This window comes from Mirounga angustirostris, unplaced genomic scaffold, assembly GCF_029215605.1.
Source record: "Mirounga angustirostris isolate CCGP_5_RB_7025 unplaced genomic scaffold, mMirAng1.0.hap1 SCAF_8, whole genome shotgun sequence".
Classification (NCBI taxonomy): domain Eukaryota; kingdom Metazoa; phylum Chordata; class Mammalia; order Carnivora; family Phocidae; genus Mirounga; species Mirounga angustirostris.
Window position 1 is genome coordinate 95,775,073 of NW_026991716.1, and position 18,073 is coordinate 95,793,145.

Sequence of the window (18,073 nt, forward strand, 5' to 3'; positions counted from 1 at the left end):
GAAAATTGGAATCTTATAAGAATGTATATTCATACCTTTCTCAGAAAAAGCATTATTAAAGAATATTTTTTTCTAAGACATGAGTGAAAAAAGGATGGATCCTAGAAAAGTAAAATGTTGACAACATAATACCATCAACACCAGGTTCTTCTACAGGAACAGGTTAAGTGATGGAGATTCAGACACACAAGTTGCAGGTGTGGTTCATTTTCCTAGCCAAATAACTCACCAATTCCTGACTCCCCATCTTCAAACTTGATGTTTACTTCCTCCTCTTTTATTCCTATTAAAATGGAAACTGTTCTTTGGATTCCATCCCTTCTACCTTGAGAGACTTTGTAACAGCTTTCTGCAGGGATTAGCTAGGACCCCAGAAAATAGATGAGATTTGTAATTAGACATTTTACTTGGAGAATCTTCAAATACACAAAGTTAAATAGTACATTGAATCTTCATATTCTACCTTAAACTATCCTCCGTTCTGCTCTGGTACATACCTACTACACATCTTTTTAGGGAAGATTTATAAAATGCAAATCTTAACTATAGTTCTCAAAAGTGAACACACTTTTAGCCCACAGCCATATTGGGACAAAAGGTTCATTTAACCCTAATTAGGCAACTCCGCAATCTACTTCCACCCCCAAGCTAACTACTTCGCCAATTTTTGTCACCACAGCATAGGGTCCCACTGGGGACCCTGCCCCACTGGAACTTTATACTAATTTAATCATGAGGTATATACTCATAAAGTGCTTTTCATTTGATGATAAAGTTTTTGAGAGGTTGAGCCATGTATTCCTTTTGCCAAGTAGGAACCATTGTGCATGAATATACTATAATTTATCCACTCTGTTTATTGGTTTCTGATTTTTTGAAAACATGAATAAAGCTGCTATGAATACTTGCATACAAGTGTTTTTGTGGCTTCTGGATGTGTGGTAGTATCTTGTGTTAATCTGTTTCTCAGTACTGAACATGTTCTGTCTTTATCCACCATTAGTATTCACCATTAGTTCTTTGAAAGATACATTTAAGTTAGGTTGCCTCTTTATTTTGCATACAAGTTCCTTGTTCAGTGTTTCGCAAATGTTTTCTATCTAGTATTTTCATTTTCCTAATATGACTTGATGAGTAGAACTTGTTAATCTCAAGTCTTGATTTACTAACATTCTCAATGGATCTTTTTCTGTCCGTAAATTTACTTAACCTCACATTGTGGTGGTGGTACTGTTTTCTTTTGAAAGCTTTGTAATTTTTGGCTTTCACATCTGTCATCCACCTTAGATTTCTAGGTGTGGTGTGAGGGTCTGAAGTTTGTTTTTACCCGTGTGATTGTGCCGTTACTTTGGCACCATTTGTACTTTCTCCATTGAATGACTTTTGGCACCTTTTAAATTCATTTGACTGGTTCCTGACTGACTCTATATCATGGTTACCTGTGTTTGTGTAAATGTTAAAACAAGCCTGTCTCTCTCTCGTTTGAAGTTCTACACCCAAGTGGGCTTTGAACTCACAACCCCGGGATCATGAGTCCCACCTGAGCCAGCCAGCTGCCCTTCCGTTTCTATTTTTAAAGAGCCTGGGGCGCCTGGGTGGCACAGTCTATTGAGTGTCTGACTCTTGGTTTTGGCTCTGGTCAGGATCAAGTTGGTCAAGTTGAGTGTGGAGTCTGCTAGAGTTTCTCCGTGTCATGCTGCCCCTCCCTTCTCACATCTTTTTAAAAAGTAATAATGAGCCTGATTGTTAGGATTGGGTAGAATCCATTATAATTTTTCTCAGAAGTGTTTTGTGTGATGTTCTGTATGATTTTGATGAACTCAAGTATTTTAGGTTCCTTGGTGCTAGTGTCAATTGAATTTTCTTTCCAATTGCTATTTTATAGGTAATGGACAGTAATTTTTAAAGCCTTTATGTAGGACCTTGCTGAGTTCTTTATTAATGCACTGGTTAGGACCTCTAATACCTGTTGAATATAGGTGGTAAGAGCAGGCTGTGGCTAAGGGAGTTTAAGACACCTAGGGAGCAAAATTCAGGTAGGTATCTTCAGGGTAGTGCAGGTTGGCATCTGAGAGTACATCCTTTCTTTTTGCTCACCAAGGGCTTTGCTTGCCTGAGTCTTACCCTTGTCTCCTATTAAAGTCATCTACTTGATTCAGTTTTAAGAAGGAAGCATTGCATATTCCATCAGGAATGTTTGCTGTTGGTTTCTATGTATAGATACCTTTTACATAGTCTCCTGTTTATAGTTGGCTCATTTTCTCAGGAATGGGTAATGTATTTTATCAGGCCTCCCCTCCCCTTTTTGCATACATGAAATGATCCTGTCTTTATCAGTTAAGATAATATTCCTGTCCTTGGGGGAGTTTAGTAATGGAACTTTATGACTGCAGCAGGCTCCCAAATACTGGAGGCAGAAATGTCTTGTTTAAAATAACTTTGCCCAGGGACGCCTGGGTGGCTCAGTCGGTTAAGCGTCTGCCTTCGGCTCAGGTCGTGATCCCGGGGTCCTGGGAGCAAGTCCCGCATCGGGCTCCCTGCTCCGTGGGGAGCCTGCTTCTCCCTCTGCCTCTGTCTCTCATGAATAAATAAAATCTTTAACTTTGCCCAAGGTTTCACAGAAATAGAGTTCAGATTCTTTTTTTTTTTTAAGATTTTATTTATTTATTTGACAGCGAGAGGGAACACAAGCAGGGGGAGTGGGAGAGGGAGAAAAAGGCTCCCCGCAGAGCAGGGAGCCAGATGTGGGACTCGATCCCAGGACCCCGGGATCATGACCTGAGCTGAAGGCCGTCGCTCAACCGACTGAGCCACCCAGGCGCCCCAGATTCATTTTTTCAAAGTAGGCTCCCCACCCAATGTGGGCCTTAACTCACGATCCTGAGTTCAAGAATCTGATGCTTTGCCAACTGAGCCAGTCAGGCGTCCCTTAACATTGATTCTCCTTTTAAAAACACTACATTGTTGGGGCACCTGGTTGGCTCAGTTGGTTTAGAGACCGATTGGATTTCCACTCAGGTCATGATCTCAGGGCCGAGAGTTCAAGCCCGCATTGGATACTGCTTGAAGTCGGCCTGAAATTCTCTCCCTCTCCCTCTACCCCTCCACCTGTTCCCACATGCGTTCTCTCTAAAATAAAATCTTTTTTAAAACAAAACACTACAGGGGCGCCTGGGTGGCTCAAGCGTCTGCCTTCAGCTCAGGTCATGATCCCAGGGTGCTGGGACCGAGCCCCGCATTGGTCTCCCTGCTCAGCGGGGAGCCTGCTTCTCCCTCAGCCGCTCCCCGCTGCTTGAGCTCTCTCTGTCAAATAAAATCTTTAAAGAATATATTTAAAAAATACATTGTCACTAAATGGTACTATATTTGTGATGTACTATTCATTGGTTATAATTGAAAAGCTATCAAGTTTTATCAGTAATCCAAAGGAAGTCTTTATTTCCATTCAAAACAATGAGACAGTGGGACTGAAGGCCTGTTCTTAAGTATGGGAGGCAATGGTGAAGAGACTCTTGCTGCCCAAAGCTTGTCAAGATTCATTAAATCACTACTAAATGTTTTTTAGGAAAGTATGTGAATTATCTTGGTGGTATTTCTGAACTGTTTTTAGCTATGTGGAAAAGTCTGAAGGTTCTGCTATGTCTTGTCTGCCTCAAAACATCGTCCCCTCTGGCTGCCCTGGGGCCACCCAACAGTTCTTACTATTAGGATAAAACTCTTAAGTCAGCATCTTCACATGGCTCCCACTGAAATCAATCCACAAATATTTACTGAACAGAAGCCTAAGACAGAGGGAATGAGAAAACCCTCTGCTCAGAATCTTCCAATACTTAACCCATTTCACCCCATTTCAAGCCAAAGTTATTACAGTAGTTTATAGGGCCTTTTAAGGTCTATCTGTCCCCTTTCTTCTCTTTTTTTTTTTTAAGATTTATTTATTCCTGGGGTGCCTGGGTGACTCAGTCGGTTAAGTGCCTTCGGCTCAGGCCATGATACTGGGGTCCTAAGATCAAGCCCCGTGTCAGGCTCCCTGCTCAGTGGGGAGTCTGCTTCTCCCTCTGCCCCTCCCCTCTCCCACTTGTGCTCTCTCTCAAAATCTTTTTTAAAAAAGATTCATTCTAGAGAGAAAGAGTGGGGGAGGGGCTGAGGGAGAGAGAAACTCAGGCAGACTGCTGAAGGCAGAGTCAGACACAGGGCTCTATCTCCACCCCAGATCATATGTGAGCCAAAACCAAGAGTCAGTAGAGGACACAGGCAGCAACTTCTTGCTAGACACATCTCCAAAGGCAAAGAAAACAAAGGCAAAAATGAACTACTGGGACTTCATTAAGATAAAAAGCTTTTGGACAGCAAAGGAAACAGTCAACAAAACCAAAAGACAACCAACAAGAATGGGAGAAGATATTTGCAAATGTCTTATCAGATAAAGGGCTAGTATCCAAAATCTAGATAAAGAACTTAACCAAACTCAACACCCAAAGGACAAATAATACAGTCAAGAAATGGGCAGAAGACATCCAAATGGGCAACAGACACGTGAAATAGTGCTCAACATCACTCAGCATCGGGGAAATACAAAATCAAAACCACAATGAGATACCACCTCACACCAGTCAGAATGGCTAATACTAACAAGTCAGGAAACAACAGATGTTGTCAAGGATGCAGAGAAAGAGGGTGCAAAGAAACCCTCTTACTGTTTGTGGGAATGCAAGCTGGTGCAGCCATTCTAGAAAACAGTATGGAGGTTCCTCAAGAAGTTGAAAATAGGGACACCTGGGTGGCTCAGTCAGTTAAACATCTGCCTTGGGCTCTGGTCATGATCCTGGAGTCCTAGGATCAAGCCCCGCATAGGGCTCTCTGCTAAGCCAGGAGTCTGCTTGTCCTTCTCCCTCTGCCCTGCTCATGCTCTCTCTCTGACAAATAAAATCTTAAAAAAAAAAAGACGTTGAAAATAGAGCTATCCCACAATCCAGCAACTGCACCACTAGGGATTTACCCCAAAGATATAAATGTAGTGATCCTAAGGGGCACCTGCACCCCAATGTTTATAGCAGCAATGTCCATAATAGCCAAACTATGGAAAGAGCCCAGATGTCTATTGACAGATAAAGAAGATGTGCTGTATATATATATATATAGTATATATATATATATACACACATATATACAATGCAATGATTACTCAGCCATCAAAAAAAAAAAAGAAATCTTGCCATTTGCAAGGATGTGGATGGAACTTGAGGGAATTACGCTAATCAAAATAAGTCAATCAGAGAAAGACAATTATATAATTTCATATGTGGAATTTAAGAAACAACGGGATCATAGGGGAAGAGAGGGGAAAATTTAAAAAGATGAAATCAGAGAGGGAAACAAACCGTAAGAGACTCTTAATCATAGAAAACAAACAGGGTTGCTGGAGGGGAGAGGGGTGAGAGGATGGGGTAACTGGGTGATGGACATTTAGGAGGGCAGTGATGTAATGAGCACTGGGTGTTATATAAGACTGATGAATCACCGACCTCTACCTCTGAAATTAATAATACATTATATGTTAGTTCATTGAATTTAAATTAAAAAAATATCTATTTTTTTTAAAAAAGGAACCGGGGCCCCTGGGTGGCTCAGTCGTTAAGCGTCTGCCTTCGGCTCAGGTCATGATCCCAGGGTCCTGGGATCGAGCCCCGCATCGGGCTCCCTGCTCGGCAGGAAGCCTGCTTCTCCCTCTCCCACTCCCCCTGCTTGTGTTCCCTCTCTCTCTGTGTCTCTCTCTGTCAAATAAATAAAATCTTAAAAAAAAAAAAAAAAAGAAACCAAGAGTCAGACGCTCAACTGACTGCACCACCCAGGCGCCTCCCCTTTCCTCCTCTCTGACCTCATCTACTTTCCCCTTGCTCACCCCTTCCAGGAATATTGACTCCTCGATTTTTCTAGAACATACCAGGCATGATTCTGTCTCAGAATCTTTGCACCAACTGTGCCCTGGAATGCTCTTCCTTTAGACACCTACATAGGTCAGTCCCTCACCAACCAAAGTTTTTGTTTAAATATCCCAATAAGACCTATCAGGAGCACCCTATTTTTTTTCTTTAAGATTTTATTTATTTATTTATTTATTTGACACAGAGAGAGAGACAGCTAGAGAGAGAATACAAGCAGGGGGAGCAGGAGAGGGAGAAGCAGGCTCCTGGCCAAGCAGGGAGCCCGATGCGGGGTTCAATCCCAGGAACCCAGGATCATGACCTGAGCCGAAGGCAGACGCTCAATGACTGAGCCACCCAGGTGCCCCAAGAACTCCCTATTTTTTAAATTTCATTTCATTTTAGTTTTAAGTAATCTCTACCCCTGACATGAGGCTCAAACTCATGATCCCAAGATCAAGTGTCAAATTCTCTACCGACTGAGCCAGCCAGGTGCCCCTGAACATCCTATTTTATTTTATTTTTGTTTTTTTAAAAGATTTATTTATTTAGCGCACACAAGCGACAGGGCGGGGGGGGGGGGCGGGGGGGGGCGAGGCAGAGGGAAAAGCAGGCTCCCAGCTGAGCGAGGAGCTTGACATGGGTCTCAATCCCAGGACCCTGGGATCATGACCCGAGCTGAAGGCAGATGCTTAACTGACTGAGCCACCCAGGTGCCCCCTGAACATCCTATTTTAAATTGGAACCTGACCCCAAAGCAATCTTAATGTTCCTTAATCGTTTTTCTTTTTTAAGATTTTATTTTTAAGTAATCTTTACACCCAACATGGGGCTTGAACTTAACCCCAAGATCAAGAGTCACATGCTCTACCAACTGAGCCAGCCAGGCACCCCTGTTCCTTAAATCTTATTCATTTTTTCCATTAGATGCTAAGTAATTTATCATGTTTATTGTCCAGATGCTTCCACTAGAATGTAAGCTTTGAGGGCAGAGATAATATGTCTGTTGTATTTCTTTATTTCCCAAGTGTGGAGGCCAGCTTCCAAGATGGCCCCTGATTGTTCTCACATTGATAGGGATCACTTAAGTAGCCAGTGGGATGGTATGGAAATTATCAAGTGTGACTTCAAAAGAAAGGTTTTACATGTCATCTTGGAAAGAAAACCTCTAGACCCATAAAGCCTTTGGATGACTGCTCCTGGCCAACATCTTTTCTGCAACCTTATGACACCCTAACCCAGAACCAGTTAAGGTGCTCCCAAATTTCAAGTTGATTTAAATTGTGAGAGAAAGTTTACTGGGGTTTTTTTGTGTGTTTTTTAAGATTTTATTTATTTATTTGACAGAGAGAGACAGAGCGAGAGAGGGAACACAAGCAGGGGGAGTAGGAGAGGGAGAAGCAGGCTTCCCGCCGAGCAGGGAGCCCGATGCGGGGCTCGATCCCAGGACCCCGGGATCATGACCTGAGCCGAGGGCAGACGCTTAACGACTGAATCACCCAGGCACCCGAAAGTTTACTGTTTTAAACTACTAATTTGGGGGTAATTAGTTACCTTGTAAGAGATAGCTAATGTACCAAGGATCTAGAACTATATGTGTGACACATAGTAGCCATTTAATAAATATCCCAGGAAGGAACAAAACTGACAGAAGTAACCTAACTTTCATCAATATTAGGATTATTGTCACTTAGCAGAAAGCAATGTAATGGGACACCTGCAACAAAACTAAATTTTCTAATCACGATTTCACCAAATTGAGCATCTTACTTCCGTGAAAGATTAAGGGGTTTCATGATCCAGATTTTGGTGAAGACTGAGTGGATCAATTCAGATTTAAAGTCCAGTATAAGCTATCATGTCAGGGTTAGTTAGTTCTATAAGCAAGCACAAAATCCCTGAAGCCTATGGGTGGAGGTTGGCCACCAGCTGAACCTGTTTCAACAGTGTGTCTATTGTATGGAGTGAAACTGCCTTAGGCGTTTTTTGAAAGCTTATCTAGAGAATTTTGATAGCTGAGGAGTTTTTCCCACATCAGCCAAAGGCCAAAACATTTCAATTCTCTTATTTTCACAAACACCACCTTTTGGGGGGAGGGAGGAGGGGGTTCCCCTAGATTGTATGTGTGCACATACATGCATATTTTTTCTTTGAATGTAAAATTTGGTAAAAGTTACAACTTGGAGGGGCACCTGGGCGGCTCAGTCAGTTAAGCGGTGGACTCTTGCTTTCAGCTCAGGTCATGATGTCAGGGTCGTGAGATGGAGCCTGATGTCGGCTCTGCACAGGATATAGAGCCTGTTTAGGGCCTGCTTAAGATTCTCTCACCCTTTCCCTTTGCCTCTCCCCCTACTGTCTCTGAACAAACAAACAAACAAATAAATAAATAAAATCTTTAAGAAGTTACAACTCAGAGAAAGCACACTAGTATATAAAACATAATAAAAACTTGTGTGATTTTTAGGGGTGGAGGGATGGGCAAAACTGGGGAAGAGGAGTTGGAGACACAGGCTTCTGGGTATGGAATGAGTAAGTCATGGGAGTAAAAGGCACCGCATAGGGAATGTAGCGAATGATACTGTAATTGTGTTGTGTGGGGACAGATGGCAGCTATACTTGTGAGCAGAGCATAATGTTTAGGGATATTGAGTCACTATGTTGCACAGCTGAAACTAATGTAACATTGTGTGTCAACTATATTCCAAAAAAATTTTGTAAGAAAAGAAACTCAGGCGATTTTCTTTCTATATAAAACCTATATTCCCTAGGGCTCTATTTTCAAAACCCAATTTTTATTTTTAAATTTTTATTTATTTATTTTTAACGTGGGCTCCACGTCCAATATGGGGCTTGAATTCAGGACCCTGAGATTGAGAGTCGCCTGCTCTATCGACACAGCCAGCCAGACAACCTGAGTTTTCTTTTTTAAGATTTTTTCTTTTTTTCTTTTTTTTTTTAATTCATGAGAGACAGAGAGAGAGAGGCAGAGGCAGAGGGAGAAGCAGGCTCCTCGCTGAGCAGGGAGCCTGACGCGGGACACGATCCCAGGATTCCGGGATCATGACCTGAGCCGAAGGCAGTCGCTTAACCATCTGAGCCACGCAGGCACCCCAAAAGGGAGTTTTTAATTAAAACTTGTGTATAATCAGGGCTCCTGGCTGGTGAAGTCAGGTAAGCCTGCAACTCTTGGTTTCAGCTCAGGTCATGATCTCGGGGTGGTGAGATCGAGCACTGTGTTGTAGGGCTCCTTGCTCAGCGAGGAGTCCGCTTGGGTTTCTCTCTCCCTCTTCCTCTGCTCCTCCCCGCCATGCTCACACTTTCTTTCTTTTTCTCTCTCTCTTTCAAATAAATAAATAAATATTTTTAAAAATACTTGTATATAATCAATAACTGAATTTATTTAAAATGCAAATTGTAAAAAGAGCATAGAGTGAATTCACTCTCCTACTTATATTCCCTACCTACCCAGTGTCCACCCCAGAAACATCCAGTTTTGCCAGTTTCTTGTATGAACTGCCAGAAAGGCTATGCATATACAGGCAAACATACACACATACACACTTACATATATATGTCTTAGTACATAGCACAGTCTTTTTTTTTTAACATTTTATTTATTTATTTGACAGAGCGAGACAGCGAGAGAGGGAACACAAGCAGGGGGAGTGGGAGAGGGAGAAGCAGGCTTCCCGCAGAGCAGGGAGCCCAAGCGGGGCTCGATCCCAGGACCCTGGGATCATGACCTGAGTTGAAGGCAGACGCTTAACGACTGAGCCACCCACGCGCCCCCCATAGCACACAGTCTTATTACCTCAATTTAAAAAAAATAATAATGACGGAGCGCCTGGGTGGCTCAGTTGGTTAAGTGTCTGCCTTTGGCTCAGGTCATGATCCCAGGGTCCTGGGATCCAGCCCCATGGTGGGCTCCCTGCTCAATGGGGAGCCTGCTTCTCCCTCTGCCTCTGCCCCTTCCCACCCTGGGCTCATGTTTTCTCTCTCTCACTCTTGCTCTATCTCAATTAAATAAATACAATCTTTTTAAAAATGACTTTTTTTAAAAGATTTTATTTATCTGACAGAGAGAGACACAGCGAGAGAGGGAACACAAGCAGGGGGAGTGGGAGAGGGAGAAGCAGGCTTCCTGCAGAGCATGGAGCGCAACGTAGGACGCTGGGATCGGGACCCGAGCCAAAGCCAGACGCTGAACGACTGAGCCACCCAGGCGCACCGTAAAAAATGAGTTTTAAATAGATAACACATAATGTGTTAAAATTCAAAAGGCATAAAACTGAAATTCCCCTTTTATACGTGCCCCTGCTTCCATCTTGTTCCCCTCCTGAACAACTAGTGTTACCACTTTGTTGTATTTCCTTCTAGACATGGTCTATACATAAATAACTGATTTTTTACTAATAACACAATCTTGCTCTGTAAGTGCCAGGACTTTGCCTATTTGGTTCACTGTTTCTTCCCCAGCACAGTCCCTGGCACATAGGAAGTCTCAATAAATATTTTTGGAATGAAATCATATAAACACAAACATCATCCTTACCTCTCTAATCTCTCTTCTCCATTTTTCAGATCTACCTAGCTAGTCTAATTGACTCTCCAATGGAGGGGGCACCTCCCTGGCTCAGAAGGTAGGGCACCCGACTCTTGATCTCAGGATCGTGAGTTCAAGCCCCATGCTGGGCATGGAGCCTACTTAAAAAGAAAAAAATGAGGGGCGCCTGGATGGCTCAGTCAGTTAAGCATCTGATTTTGGCTCCGGTCCTTATCTCAGAGTCCCATGTTGGGCTCCACGCTCCACAGGGAGTTTGCTTCTCCCTCTCCCTTTGCCCCTCCCCCCCGCTCATACTAGTGCTCTCCTGCTCTCTTTCTCTTTCTTTCTCTCATATAAATAAATAAAATCTTTAAAAAAATGGTTTTCCACTGGGAATTTTTTTCAGTTTCATCCCTTCGTTGCTTTTCTGCGGCCACGGTGCAAGCTCACTATATGCTTCATATTACTACGAACTCCTGAGGACTCTCCTGGCTGGCTGTTGTGTAGATAAACAGCTCTGTGGAAAGAGAAGGCCATGTGACATAATGCGTAGGAACACCAGTTTTTGAGTTGGACTGCCCACGTTCATACTCCAGTTCTGCTACTCAGAAGCAGTGGGACTTTGGGGAAAGATGCCACTTTAACAGATCATTGCGTCCCTTTCCTTGCCCGTACAATAGAGGTAGCAGTGCCTCCTTCATAGGGTGGTTGTGATGAAATGGGCTAGTATGTGAAGCCTTTACGTATATGAACCTGACCCACAGTCAGTGCTCACCAAATGTTAGCTAGCTAATATTAGCATAGCACAGTTCATCTTCCTCAAGCACTGTTTTGAACACAGGTAAGTTATGTATAATGCTTATGATGTTCTCAGAAACTGTCCATTATTCATACTGAGCCTAAGGCCCCCTTTCAGCTGACTTTTCCCCCTTACTCAACCAGCTTCTTAACCTGCTGAGCATAAGCTCCATTCCAGGATGCCAGTTGGCTCCATATACCACACGAAGTCATACACACTCACCCCAAAGCCTCACTTAGCACCATCTCTCCCTCTTAGTAGCCATGTTCATCTTGCCCTCTCTTCCTGCTTTCCTTCCACTCCTCCTCCTCTCTCCTTCTTTGACTAGTCCTGCCTCTGAGTATAGAGAGAGAGATACAGTTGTATATGTATGACATAGTACATTTTTTAAAGGTTATTTATTTATTTGAGAGCGAGCACAAGCAGGAAAGGCAGAGGCAGAGGGAGAAGCAGGCTCCCCGCTGAGCAGGGAGTCCAACCAGGGCTGGATCCCAGGACCCTGAGATCATGACCTGAGCCGAAGGCAGACGCTTAACCCACTGAGCCACTCAGGCGCCCCAAGATATAGTACATCTGTATTTCTATATTCTACATTCTTACATATTTTCAGTGGTGTGTATACAGATTATCCCATTAGATTACAGTGACCTCAAATGTCTACAATGTCTATTCTTTTTTTTTTTTTTAAGATTTTATTTATTTATTTGACAGAGAGAGACACAGCGAGAGAGGGAACACAGCAGGGGGAGTGGGAGAGGGAGAAGCAGGCTTCCCACAGAGCAGATGCGGGGCTTGATCCCAGGACCCTGGGATCATAACCTGAGCCGAAGGCAGACGCTTAACGACTGAGCCACCCAGGCGCCCCCCCCCCTTTTTTTTTAAACATTTGATCTTCCTCCAAATCCCCTGGCTTCCAGAAAAACTAAAGCAATAAAATATAGAGAAGGCTATGCCTGGGTACGAGCTAGAGCATGCTGCAGGGGTCTGGGAGGAAGGCCCATACCAAAGAACACAGGGACAAAGCTGCCACTCCCAAGCACTCTCCTGCTAGAAAACATGTGGTTGAAGTATTTGGGGGATTTTCTATAAGCAAATGATCTGAACCCTTAATAGTAAGTCACATATTATTGGTCATTATGATCACTATGATCATTATCAAATATTTATTTAGCACCTTTGTTGTGAAAGTGGCATGCTGGCAGGATACAAGGAGACATGGAATGATTCTTCCTGTGATAAACTAAAAACCTAATGTGATATAGACTCAAGATACTAAGACACCTGAGTGGTACAAAAAAATAAGAAGTCATCATCCAGGGTTGTAACAACCGATGAGTTCTTCGTAGAAAAAGATGAACCTGACCTAACGCTTGAAGAAAGGGTCAAATGTTTAATGCGCATAAAGCAAAGCAAATATTTTAAGTGGTAGATACTATATGAATATTCTTTCATGTGAAATGCCACTTATTTTGTAAGTGGCAGTATTATTTTCAATATTATTTTGTAGACAGATCATTCAAATGACATGTATTGAGTATCTACTGTCTGCAAAGCACATGCAAAGATAGAATGGGAGATAGAGGTGAAGAGTTGGTGATCCCTGCCCTGGACGGGATTACAAGAGAGTGGACAATACCAACATGAAAATAGCTGCCTAACAACTTGCAGAATGATAGAAGATCAGAAAGCTGGAACCCTGGGACTGGAACAAAGATTTTCTGACCACCACACTGTTGTGTTGTCTAGCTCTAGAACACAGCAAACCCCTTTAAGGCCAAATTTGGGCAACATGTTATCACCTGAGGATAGCCTCAGGTGAATACCACAGTGCCTGGTACTGACACGGACTGGCGTTACTGAAGGCTGATACCATGTATGACTCTAGCACCATCCTTATCGTTATTCTTACCATTACTGTTTTCTGTCAGTTCCTTGTCTCGGCCACAAGAACTTTTGGTTCCTGAAAAAGCATGAAGCAAGCTATGCAGAAGGGATCTTAGTATTATCCACCCCAATTTTCTCATTTTATAAACGAGGCAGCTGACATCTGCTAAACAACTGCTTAAGGGCTGGGAGGCTTTGTCTTTCATTCATTTCCTTGATGATAAAGGCACTTATATTTAAGTTTTATACTATGATTTGTCATACTTGGACATTTCTTAAACTTCCTATCTCGTGACTTTCCCCAGGATGTGACAGCTGTGACAGTAAGTTAGCACCGACATGATGAAATGCTCCAAGCCGCTTCTGCTGCCTGTCCCGACGTCCCCACGAGCATGGGGAACTTTCGTTCCATGCCAGTCAAAGAAGAGCCTTTGTTATTTCCCCAAGGGAACATCAATACTGTCAAACACAATAATACACAAGAATTTTGAAATTAGTTTTTGTTATATTTTATCTTTTTTTACAAGCTTCAACTTTATTTTTATTTATTTATTTTAAGACTTTATTTTTATGTCATCTCTACACGCAATGTGGGGATCAAACTCACAACCCACTCTCAAGAGTTGCACACTCCAGGGGCCTGGGTGCCTCAGTTGGTTAAGCCTCTGACTCCTGATTCGGTTCAAGTCATGGTCTCGGGTAGTGATCATGGGATTGCTTCCCCCATCCCCATTGGGCTCTGCAGTGGGCCGGGGGGAGGGGGTCTGCTTGGGATTCTATCTCTCCCTCTCCCTCTGCTCCTCCTCCCACTTGCATGCGCTCTTTCTCTCTCTCTCTAAAAAATGAATCTTTAATCTTTATCTAAATAATCTTTTTAAAAAAACCAGCTGAGCCAGCCAGGCACTCCTCTAAGCTTCATCTTTAAATGACACCCAGTTGGATTGGTGACATACTTCCTGAATAGAAATATATGTGGTTTTCATGTTAGGAAAGTTAGAAAAACTAAGGTTAGTTTGTTTCCCCAAGTTAATCCTTTTTTGCCCTGATGTACTGAATTTTTATCTACAAACTGGCGTTTTGTAATGAATTGCTCCATTTCATCAAGTATATATCAATATCCTACAATGTATGTAGTTTTAATGCTTGACACCAAAGGACATAATAATAATGACACATGGTCTCTTACTCTCAAATTGTTTATCAGCTTCTGGACAGTGTTTCATGGAACACAAGTTCATGAAGAATAAATAGATGCTGTTAATTTAGCATAATGTGAGGGGGCGCCTGGCTGGCTCAGTGGGGGGAGCATGCAACTCTTTTTTTTTTTTTAAGATTTTATTTATTTATTTGACAGAGAGAGTGAGAGAGCACATGCTGCGGGAGCAGTAGAAGGAGAGGAAGAAGCAGGCTTCCTGCTGAGCAGGGAGCCCAATGCGGGGCTCGATCCCAGGACCCTTGGATCATGACCTGAGCCAAAAGCAGACGCTTAACCATCTGAGCCACCCAGGCGCCCCTGGAGCGTGCAACTTTTGATCTCTGGTTGTGAGTTCAAGGCCCACATAGGGTGTAGAGATTACATTAAAAAAGAAAATTAAATCTTTTTTTAAAAAGTTAGCATAATATGAGTAAAATATTTTTCTTCTTCCTAAAGCTGTATCTAAAGTTTTGTGCGTTTTTTTTGTTTGTTTGTTTGTTTGTTTTTAAAGATTTTATTTATTTATTTGAGAGAGAGAGCACATGAGAGGGGGGAGAGTCAGAGGGAGAAGCAGATTCCCTGCCGAGCAGGGAGCCCGATGCGGGACTCCATCCAGGGACTCCAGGATCATGACCTGAGCCGAAGGCAGTCGCTTAACCAACTGAGCCACCCAGGCGCCCAGTTTTGTTTTTTTTTAAGATTTTATCTGTTTATTTGACAGAGCGATAGAGAGCACAAGTAGGCAGAGAGGCAGGCAGAGGGAGAGGGAGAAGCAGGCTTCCTGCTGAGCAGGGAGCCCGATGTAGGGCTCGATCCCAGGACCCCGGGATCATGACCTGAGCCGAAGGTAGCCACTTAACCAACTGAGCCACCCAGGTGCCCCAGCTGTATCTAAAGTTATCAAGAGTCTTCTGAAAAGCTACTGATGATGTTCATTTGTGTTCCCAACCTACCAGAGTGACTTCCACATAGAAAATGACGTGAGGAATCATTATAAGAGTTCTGTAGAATTGAAACAAGCACCTCCCTCCCTAAAAATAACAAATGATTTTCTTAAAGATTTTATTTATTTGTCAGAGAGAGAGAATACGAGTGGGGGGAGGGGCAGAGGGAGAAGTGGACTCCTCACTGAGCATTGAGCCTGATGTGAGACTTGATCCCAGGGTCCTGAGCTGAAGGCAGACACTTAACTGAGCCACACAGGCCTCCCACAATGATTTTTTGTTTAAGATTTTATTTATTTATTTATTTATTTATTTATTTAGAGCACGAGCAGGGGGAGGGGCAGAGGGAGAAAGAGAGAGAGAATCCCAAGCAGACTCTGCACTGAGCACAGAGCCCCATGCGGGGCTCGATCTCACTACCCTGAGATCATGACCTGAGCCGAAATCAATAGTTGGGCACCCAACCGAATGAGCCACTCAGGTGCCCCCAAAATAACAAACAAAAAACCCCTCAGGGGTGTCTGGGTGGCTCAGTCGGTTAAGCTTTTGCCTTCAGCTCAGGTCATGATCCCAGGATCGATGACCGAGCCCCACATCAGGCTCCCTGCTCAGCGGGGAGTCCGCTTCTCCCTCTCCCTCTGCCTGTCACTACCCCTGCTTGTGCTCTCTCACTCTCTCTCTCTGTCAAATAAATAAATAAAACCTTCAAAAAAAAAAAAAAGAACACAGAATGATGAGGTTATAACTAAGGTTTAGATACCTTTCACAAATTTGTCCTCTTAAATACGAGAAATAAATGTGTTTTGAAGGTTTGTGCTTAAAACCAGGAATAAGGGTCTAGTTGCTAAAAAAAAGTTGCTAAAAATCTTTCTTTTTTTTTTTTTAAGATTTTACTTATTTATTTGACAGAGAGAGACATAGCGAGAGCAGGAACACAAGCAGGGGGAGTGGGAGAGGGAGAAGCAGGCTTCCCGCGGAGCAGGGAGCCCGATGTGGGGCTCGATCCCAGGACCCTGGGATCATGACCTGAGCCGAAGGCAGACGCTTAACGACTGAGCCACCCAGGCGCCCAACTAAAAATCTTTCTTGCTCATAGAGATGAGCTTGCCTTACAGCAGGCCAGTTTGCTCTCTGATTATTTATGCTGATCTATACAGTGATGATAACTAACTTCCTGCACAAAGGTGCTTTGTTCACAAAGGATAGCAGTGGGCTTAAATAAATGCCAAGTATTATTATTAACCCGCTGTCCCCTTTTGCTACTCAGAGTTCCTGTGGCAGTTTTAAATAAGAGGGCACCTTTATTGTCCACTGAACCCATAATTTGATCTCACAAAATCTATGGTTATTGATGCCAGGGGGATTGGGATTCACATGGAGATGTAGATAGAATGTGTATTCAAAGTGACAAGTGAAAAGGTTTCCTTGTACTGAAGCATCCACTGAGTGTCAACATCATTTGGAAGACAATGCAATAAAAGCAAGAAAGAGAAATTTCTTAAAGACCTATCTGACATCCTTCAATTTCATTTCAACTTCAACAAAAACAGAAATGACCAGCACAATAATGAAAATGCAGAAAACAACACCTAATTCTTAGTTCACAACTGCTCATTTTAGATTCTGATTTGATCCTTCAATCCTTCATCTATAAGCAAACGCGATTTTATTTTACATCCTCTTCTCACCCTGAAAGAAAATGTTTCAGTGTATAAGGGGAAAGATAAGGCAGAGAGAGAGAGAGAGAGGAGGGAAAGAGATAGAGATGAGGGAGCGAGGGGAGGGGGGAGAGAGAGAGAATTCTTTGCTGAGCTCAGCATCTCTAAAACGAGCAAAATCTGGACAACTTTTGTTCTTCCATCCACTAGGGCACTAATGTACTCTTTAGTAAATATCTATTGAGTGAAGACTATATTAATTGTTCTTACAGCTAGATTTTTATCTACCATTGTTCAAGTCAGAAGATGTACAATTTGAAAATGATGCTATCAACAATGATTATTATCTGTCTGAGTGGGTGTTGCTGAAAAGACCGATACTGGCTGACTCTACAGTTACTGGGTGTGGTGTATTTTTTCTACTTAAGAGTTAAGGTTAGAAGGGCATCATGTCTGCAACTTATTCTTAAGGGGCTCAGAAAGAAAAAAATGTATATAGAAATATATATAATGTTATAAAGTGAAGACTATCTGGGGATTCTTTGCAACCTTTCTGTATAACTGAAATTATATAAAAAAAATCTTTAAGTAGGGGCACCTGGGTGGCACAGTTGGTTCAGCATCTGATTCTTGGTTTCCACTCAAGTCATGATCTCAGGGTCAAGAGATCAAGCCGGGCATGGGGCTCTGCACTGAGCGTGGAGTCTGCTAGAGATTCTCTCTCCCTCTGCCTCTCCCTCCACTCCCACACTCTCTCTCTGGATCTAGTTTCTTCATAAACATTTTTTTTTTTAAGATTTTATTTATTTGACAGAGAGAGAGAGAGACAGCAAGAGAGGGAACTAAGCTGGGAGAGTAGGAGAGGGAGAAGCAGGCTTCCCGCTGAGCAGGGAGCCTGATGCGGAACTCGATCCCAGGACCCTGAGATCATGACCTGAGCCGAAGGCAGACGCTTAACGATGGAGTCACCCAGGCGCCCCTCTTCATAAACATTTAAAGAGTTATATGAAGTTGTCTCAAAAAAGTCCTTGTAGTACTAATATTCTAATGTAAGTTCCTTTTTCCAAATAGAGAAATAGAAATTTTAATCTTAACTAACTTTCCAGAAGTCACGTGAGAAGAAGAA

The 18,073-nt window shown here is 42.8% G+C and overlaps 1 long non-coding RNA gene across 2 annotated transcripts in view; it reads right to left on the reverse strand.

Annotated features, from left to right (window-relative positions):
• LOC135365599 (uncharacterized) overlaps positions 1-18,073 on the reverse strand; it is a 56,125-nt gene that overhangs the window by 20,591 nt on the left and 17,461 nt on the right. Inside the window, exon 3 of one of the 2 annotated variants that reach the window (XR_010413732.1) lies at positions 10,032-13,609. The exons of the other annotated variant lie outside the window; for it this stretch is intronic. This is a non-coding gene — a long non-coding RNA (uncharacterized LOC135365599). Of the gene's footprint in view, positions 1-10,031; positions 13,610-18,073 lie in introns of those variants that run through there. 2 annotated transcript variants of the gene reach the window in all.